The sequence below is a fragment of the Canis aureus genome, chromosome 24 (assembly GCF_053574225.1).
Source record: "Canis aureus isolate CA01 chromosome 24, VMU_Caureus_v.1.0, whole genome shotgun sequence".
Classification (NCBI taxonomy): domain Eukaryota; kingdom Metazoa; phylum Chordata; class Mammalia; order Carnivora; family Canidae; genus Canis; species Canis aureus.
Genome location: NC_135634.1, coordinates 2,767,931 through 2,774,832, shown reverse-complemented (window position 1 = coordinate 2,774,832; position 6,902 = coordinate 2,767,931).

The following is a 6,902-nucleotide window of genomic DNA, read 5'->3' as shown; positions in this document are numbered from 1 at the left end:
CAACAGGGCAGAGTTCACAATGGAGAGCCTTGTGGGAAGAGTCCTTTGGGCTGATTCACTGCATTGTTGTCATGGCAGCGTTGGTGCTCGTTGTCATGTTTGTACTGCAAATAAGTGCCATAGCAGATTCTCAGCATTGAGGAGAACTGCATGCAGAGAAGTTCTAGTGTCTTTGGGGCCTCCCAGCTTTAGTGAGTCCTTTGAACTACAAATCTTTAACTAGTGGTTTTGATGGTTTGAGTCTCCAGTAAAGGAAGGTGGTCTCCACTTGGAGATGCCCCATAGGGTGTTGGACTTCTGATTTCCCTTGTATAACTGCTGGGTGCACCTCTTTTGAAGAACTATCAACTTGCCATTGGCATCTTGTCAAAACTGCATGCCTAACCCATGGAGGTCTTGTGATTCTCAGCCTAATGTTCCTATTTTGGGTAGGACAACATGGAGCTCAATGATTGACAAGGTGGGGCAGCCCGGTGGCTCAGCGGTTCGAGGACACCTTCAACCAGGGATGTGATCCTGGAGACCTGGGATCGAGTCCCACGTCAGGCTCCCTGAGAGGAGCCTGCTTCTCCCACTGCCTGTGTCTCTGGTTCTCTCTCTCTCTCTCTCTCTGTGTGTGTGTGTGTGTCTCTCATGAGGAAATAAACAAAAGCTTAAAAAAAAATGATTGACAAGGTGAGAAGGGCTGAACAAGTCTCACTTTCAAATGAAAATGAAGCGTGAAGCCAGCTTGACACCAGGCAGCCTCTTCAAAGACTTGGCTCAATTATTCTAATTGAGCTAGGAACCCTAAGGGTTATCAGCCTGCCGGGAGACCACCTTGGAGACAGTCACCAGCAATCTGAACACCACCTTCTTTCCTGGAGAGCCATCTGTGCCCTCAGGACTATACTTACATGGAAGGCAGATATGAACTTCCCTCATTACCCAAAAACCTGTTGATTTAAGAGCTCTTTAAGTGCTTACGGCAACATCACAAATGGATCATATAGTCCTCAGAAAACTAAATATGTCTTTTTAAAATGTGATCACCCTATGTTACTGGGTGGCAGGGGTTCAATGGGGGAAACTGAGTCATTATTTATGTGAATCCCATAGGAGTTATCCTTGCAATAGGAGCGGCCCAGTTAAAAAAGGCAGTACAAAGTCTGTCCCTGACAATAGCTGAAGTGATCGATGACATCACATTGGTTTTTGAAGGCATTCAGATCGGTCTGAACTAACTGGCCAGAGCTGTCAGAGGTAGTAGAATTGCCGTAGACCTCCTCCTGTGGGCCGAGGCAGAGTGCACGTAATTGTTACTATATCTTACATATCAGAATTAATGCCTCAGACAAAGTGGAAGGGTCAACATGGAAATGAAGGAGAGAACTCTTCACTTTCTAAAATGGATGCCTATAGTATATGAGACTTATTCAGCTGAGTCTGCGACTTGGGTGCAGCTGAAATCAATACTGCAGGTTGGCCTTACCCTGGAGGACTATCAGATCAGCCTTAACCCATATGAAGCCAGTTGAACAGTTGGGTGCCCACCTCAGTAAGTCAGGCTAATCAAAATCATTGACAAAGTAGTGTAGTAGTGGGTTACTTTTTTCAAACACCAAGAAGATGTAGAAATAAGAGTAGCATACTGCTGAATGACAATCTCTTTAGGCCTGTCATTTTTTTTTTAAGATTATTTATTTATTTATTTATTTATTTATTTATTTATTTAAGACAGAGTGAGAGAGAGAATGAGAAAGCAGGGGGGGGTGGGGAGGGTAGAAGGAGAAGGAGAAGCAGACTCCCTGCTGAGTGCAGTGCCTGACCTGGGGCTTGATCCCAGGAGCCTGAGATCATGACCTGAGCCAAAAGGCAGATGCTTAAGGACCTGAACCACTCAGGGGCCCCTGGGTCTGGCATGTTTCTGTATGTTCGGCAGTCAGAGGAATCAGCTGCCTGTGTTCTGGGCTACCTTCTCAAGAATTTTTGCATGGTGATCTGCTTTGGAAAATAAAGATAGTAAAGCCAATGCACAAAGGGGTGGTTTGCTCACTTCCTGCTCTAGAAGGTTCAACATCCCTAAGCTCAAGGAGTTTCCCCTGTAACGAGACTTGATGTCAAGTCATTGTTTGGCTTTCTGGGTACAGGGACTGGGGCACCAAGTTCCACAAAGATGACTCTGGCTACTGCCTTGCTATAGGTGAGAAATCGTCCCTTGTCTCCGATACAAGCATTCTCTCTTCTTCCAGCATCCATGGAACTGTGGCAGGCTAATGCGTTGGCTCTGGCCCATCTCCAATCCTCCCCAGTTCTTTACAGTGCTCTCAGGAGAACCCTACTGGGGAGGGAGAGCAGCCAGGTGGGGAGGAAGGAGTAGCTAAGCAATGCAGTGGCTTCAAAAGAAGTCAGTACTTGCCCACATCTAGCTGGGAAACACTAGAGTTTAAATTAACCCTCAAGTCTATCCTACTAGAGGTGAGAGTGGGTGTTTCGTATCCCCCCTACCTCAGTCTGACCCCCCTGGGGTGATAGTGAGGGAGGGCATCCCACCCATGTACCTTCTAACAAGGAAGCTCTGAACACACAAGAACAATCCCCCAGAGAAGGCTGGAGTCTGGATGAGCAGCAGCACCGCTGCAGTCTACAAATAGGACCCCCAGGACATCAACCACATATGCTACACCCAAATTCATTAAATGCCTCCATTAAGGAGAGTAGTGTTCTATGGAGGGTAGATGTCAAACCAAAGCTGTACTGTGAAAGGAAGCAATTCTGGATTAGTGTCATGGCCTGAGACAAGACCAAGTTAAGGGAAAAGTCTTATTGGCTCCAAATTCGCCAGTAGCCCACACAAAGACAGTTGTGTTGGCCAAAGGGCAAAACTAGAGAAATTTGAGGATTTGTTTTCCTGCCTGTATTTATTATTACTTACTTCTTTCCCCCTTTAAAACGTAGTCCCTGCAAACCACCAAGGGGGAAATGTGGTCTTTTCAGACACTTGGAAAAAGGCCAAGAAATAACTTAAATTTTTTTTTTACTACATCGAATACTAACAGATTGCTAGGGTGAACTGGAGCGTCATTTCTGCGGTGCTATTTTGTTGTGTTAGAAGTTTCAAAATAAAAAAATTAAAAGGACACTAAATAAAAGATAGAAAGAAATAAATAGCCATTCAGAGAAACAGGTATTTTTTTATAGCTTCAGAGCTATTCTGGGCTACTACTCCCCTAAATTAATAAATTATCCCCCCAAAATAAAAATAGCATCCCAGATCATAGCTGCCACACATGTCCAGTACTATATACCTTTGTCCAAATAACTTTTGTCAAGCAGAAGTCTGCTCCTCAATCACGCTGGTACCTTGTAATTCAACTTCACAATTCCATGGGAAAAAAATGACAATGTCCACTGCAAATGGCTCTGCTGCAGGTGCCTTCACAGTTGAACGGCTTGATAACACTGAGAGCGGCTCTGTACTTTGGATCTGTTTTAATGCAGCTTTATAATCTTTGTCCTCCCTAGTCCAGCAAAATGCAATCTATTAAAGACGAATTACTGTGGTAGAAATGACAAGTGTGAACATTCAGAGCAACATCCAAGAAACTCTCTCTTCTTAGCTTGTAAATCCTAAATTAGATTTGATGGACATAACTGAAGAAAAGTCTAGCAAGACATCCTCAGTGAATTGCTCACACTTAATAAGAACAACCTGAGTTGCAGATTGACTTAACCTCCTTGCAAAGCCGGCTTTGGCATTTTGTATTCATCTTTACTCTTCTTTTTCCTTCGTCATTTCTTGGGGGAAGTGAGGAAAGATGGCAATAGCTTGAGTGAAGGAAGGTACGTTTTTAGAAATATCAAATGTATTGACAGGGCTGGTATGCAGCGGTGAGCGTGTTACAAGTTGAACACCCAGAATTGGAGTGTGTGATACAAAAGAGCCTGGCAGATGCCATCTTCTTTGAATGGATCAAAAATATTTGCCTGCTCTCCTATTTGGATATATTTTATTTGGGTGTTTTGTTGGCTCTACGGTGTCTTAAGTAGTTATTCAAGATGTTTGTCCTAAAAACTTGCTCATGATATATTACCATAGATCCTCTTCACTCAGTTGTGCTCTTTCCTGGACTCTGAGAATGATCTGGGTCTGCAGTCTTTGCTCTTTAGTTTTTTTTCAATATCAGAATCAGTAAACCGATAGATCTGAATCAATAATTTCATATGAATGATGTCCAAATATGCTGCACACTCTATGACCAAGATAGTATAATAATTGACCTCAGGAATAAAATCAGGATTTTGCAATATAAATAATTATTATGGAAAAACAAGTCATGGAATAATATATACATTCTTCAGCAAGTATTTCACCTTTTCTCTGCTTTGAAATATTACATATAAAATGGAAAAACACATATATTTTCAGTTTTACAAATATGCAGAGGTTAAAAATTCATGAAAACTCACTGAGGTCAGAAAGTTGGCACTATCCGCAGAAAACCAAGCCTCTGGCTCTTTCCAATTGGTTATTCCCTGCCACCCCTTATGTGTAATCATCCTTCTGAAGTTTGTGATAATAATGTCCTTACCATTTTTTATAATTTTACTTAATTTCAAATTGTTATAGGATTCATAAAACAATACTTTTACATGTTTCCAAACCTCCATTAGCAAAATTACACTACATATGTGCTTTTGTGTCTTGTTTTCTTAGCTTAGCATCACGTTTGCAGAATTCATCCACATTCATGTTAGGGATAGTTCACTCCTTTATATTATTACAATCGTTTTTTTGGCTACACGATGGCTTATATGTGCATATGTCCATGGACAGGTGGTTGATTTTCAGGTTGGTAACAATGCCACAGGTATTCTAAGGCATATTTAGATGAGATTCTTCAGGTATACACCTTAGAATGGATTTGCTAGATCTTGCCATGATTCGTCTCATTTGTTGGTTAACGCCAATGTTTTCCAACACAGTTGTATGAATTGATCTTCCCAGCACTAAATAAGAATTGTTCCTGTTCTGCATCCTCACCAATATGGAACTATGTCAATCTTTTTAAGCTAATTGAAAAAAGTGTATATATACAAAAATGTACATATCGATGTCACTAGCACACACATAAAGAAATAGGACATTACCAGCACCCCAGAAACTTCTTCCCTACCCCACTTCACAAATACTAACCCTTCCTTCCCTTATTCTCAAAGATAATTATTACCTGGACTTCAAACGCTACAAATTTGCCTGATTTTGACCTTCATATAAATGGGTTCGTATGTATGTGCTGTCTTCGGTGTTATTCACTCAACAGTATGTATATGAGATTCTTTGCTGTTGCTATATGTAACATTCATTTGGTCTATGTATTCTATAGTCTTCTGTTATTTGAATAAACCATAATTTATCCAATCTGCTTTTTTTTGGCTTTACTTCCTTTTTTACCTTTATATTTTATTAACAGTTCTTTTTTTTTATTTCAGTGTAATTGATACACAATGTTACATTAGTTTCAGGTGTACAACAGAGTGACTCATTTTCTCTGTTTTGCCAATGGATAAGGAGGACATGGTATGGAATATCAAATAGTGGATTACAGAATATTACTCAGCCACAGAAAAGGATGAGATTGTGTCATTTGCGACAACATGGATGGACCTAGAGCGTATTATGCAAAGTGAAATAAGTCAGACTAAAAAAGAAAAATACAACACAATCTTACTCATAGGTGGTACCCAATCTGTTTTGGATTGATATTTGCATTATTTCCCACTTTCGTCTATTACCAAACATGTTGCTATGAACATTTCTGTACATGTCTTTGGGTATATATTTCCATCTGTTTCTATTGGGCAGGTTCATACTTAGTAGAAATGGTGGGCCATAGATAGGATATGCATATGATTAAAGTCAATGGTTAATTCCATAGAGATTTTCAAAGTAGTTATACCAACTTGCATTTTCAGCTGCAAAGTGTGGGGATTTCTGTTCCCCAACAGCCCTTGTCTTATAGTCAGTCTTTTAATTACAGTCAGTCTGATAGACACGATGACTTTAATTTTCATTTCCCTGATTCTACTTAGGTTTTATATCTTTTCATACATTTATTAGCCATGCAAATATTTCTTTTGTGAAAGATCTATTCAATTTTCTTGCCCATTTTTCTATCTGGCTGCCTGCCTCCCACAGACCTCTAAATGTTTTTATGTATTCAGAATATGATCCTCTTCAATATATGAATAACTTCATTTTGCTAATATTTTATTTAGGATTGTTGTATTTATATTAATGAAGTTAGCCTATAATTTTTCTTTTATATTTTTTTCCAAGTTTTAGTATCAGAGTTATGTTGGATTCATAAAATAAATTGGGGTATATTTTTTCTTTCTTCTTCACTCTGGAAAACTTTGTATAAAATTAGTGATATTTATTTTTCACATTGTTTGAAAAAATTCACCCATGAAGATAAATGTGCCTAGAGTGTTTTTGTGGGAAGTTCTAAATTTTGCATCCAACTTCTTTAATAGGTATAGGACTATCCAGATTTTCTGTTAAGTATTGTGTTCACTTTAATAAGCTGTATTTTTTTTAAAGATTTTATTTATTCATGATAGACATAGAGAGAGAGAGGCAGAGACACAGGCAGAGGGAGAGGCAGGCTCCATGCAGGAAGCCCGACGGGGGACTTGATCCGGGGACTCCAGGATCGCGCCCTGGGCCAAAGGCAGGCGCCAAACCGCTGAGCCACCCAGGGATCCCTTATAAGCTGTATTTTCTAAGAACTTTACATTTTATCTAAATGTCAAAATTTGAGATATGTTTATAATAAACTATCTCAAAATTTTGATGTTTTTCAAAAGATAAAAAGATAGTCTTAAAAAAATTCCTGATATTAGTTACTTGTGCCTTTTTT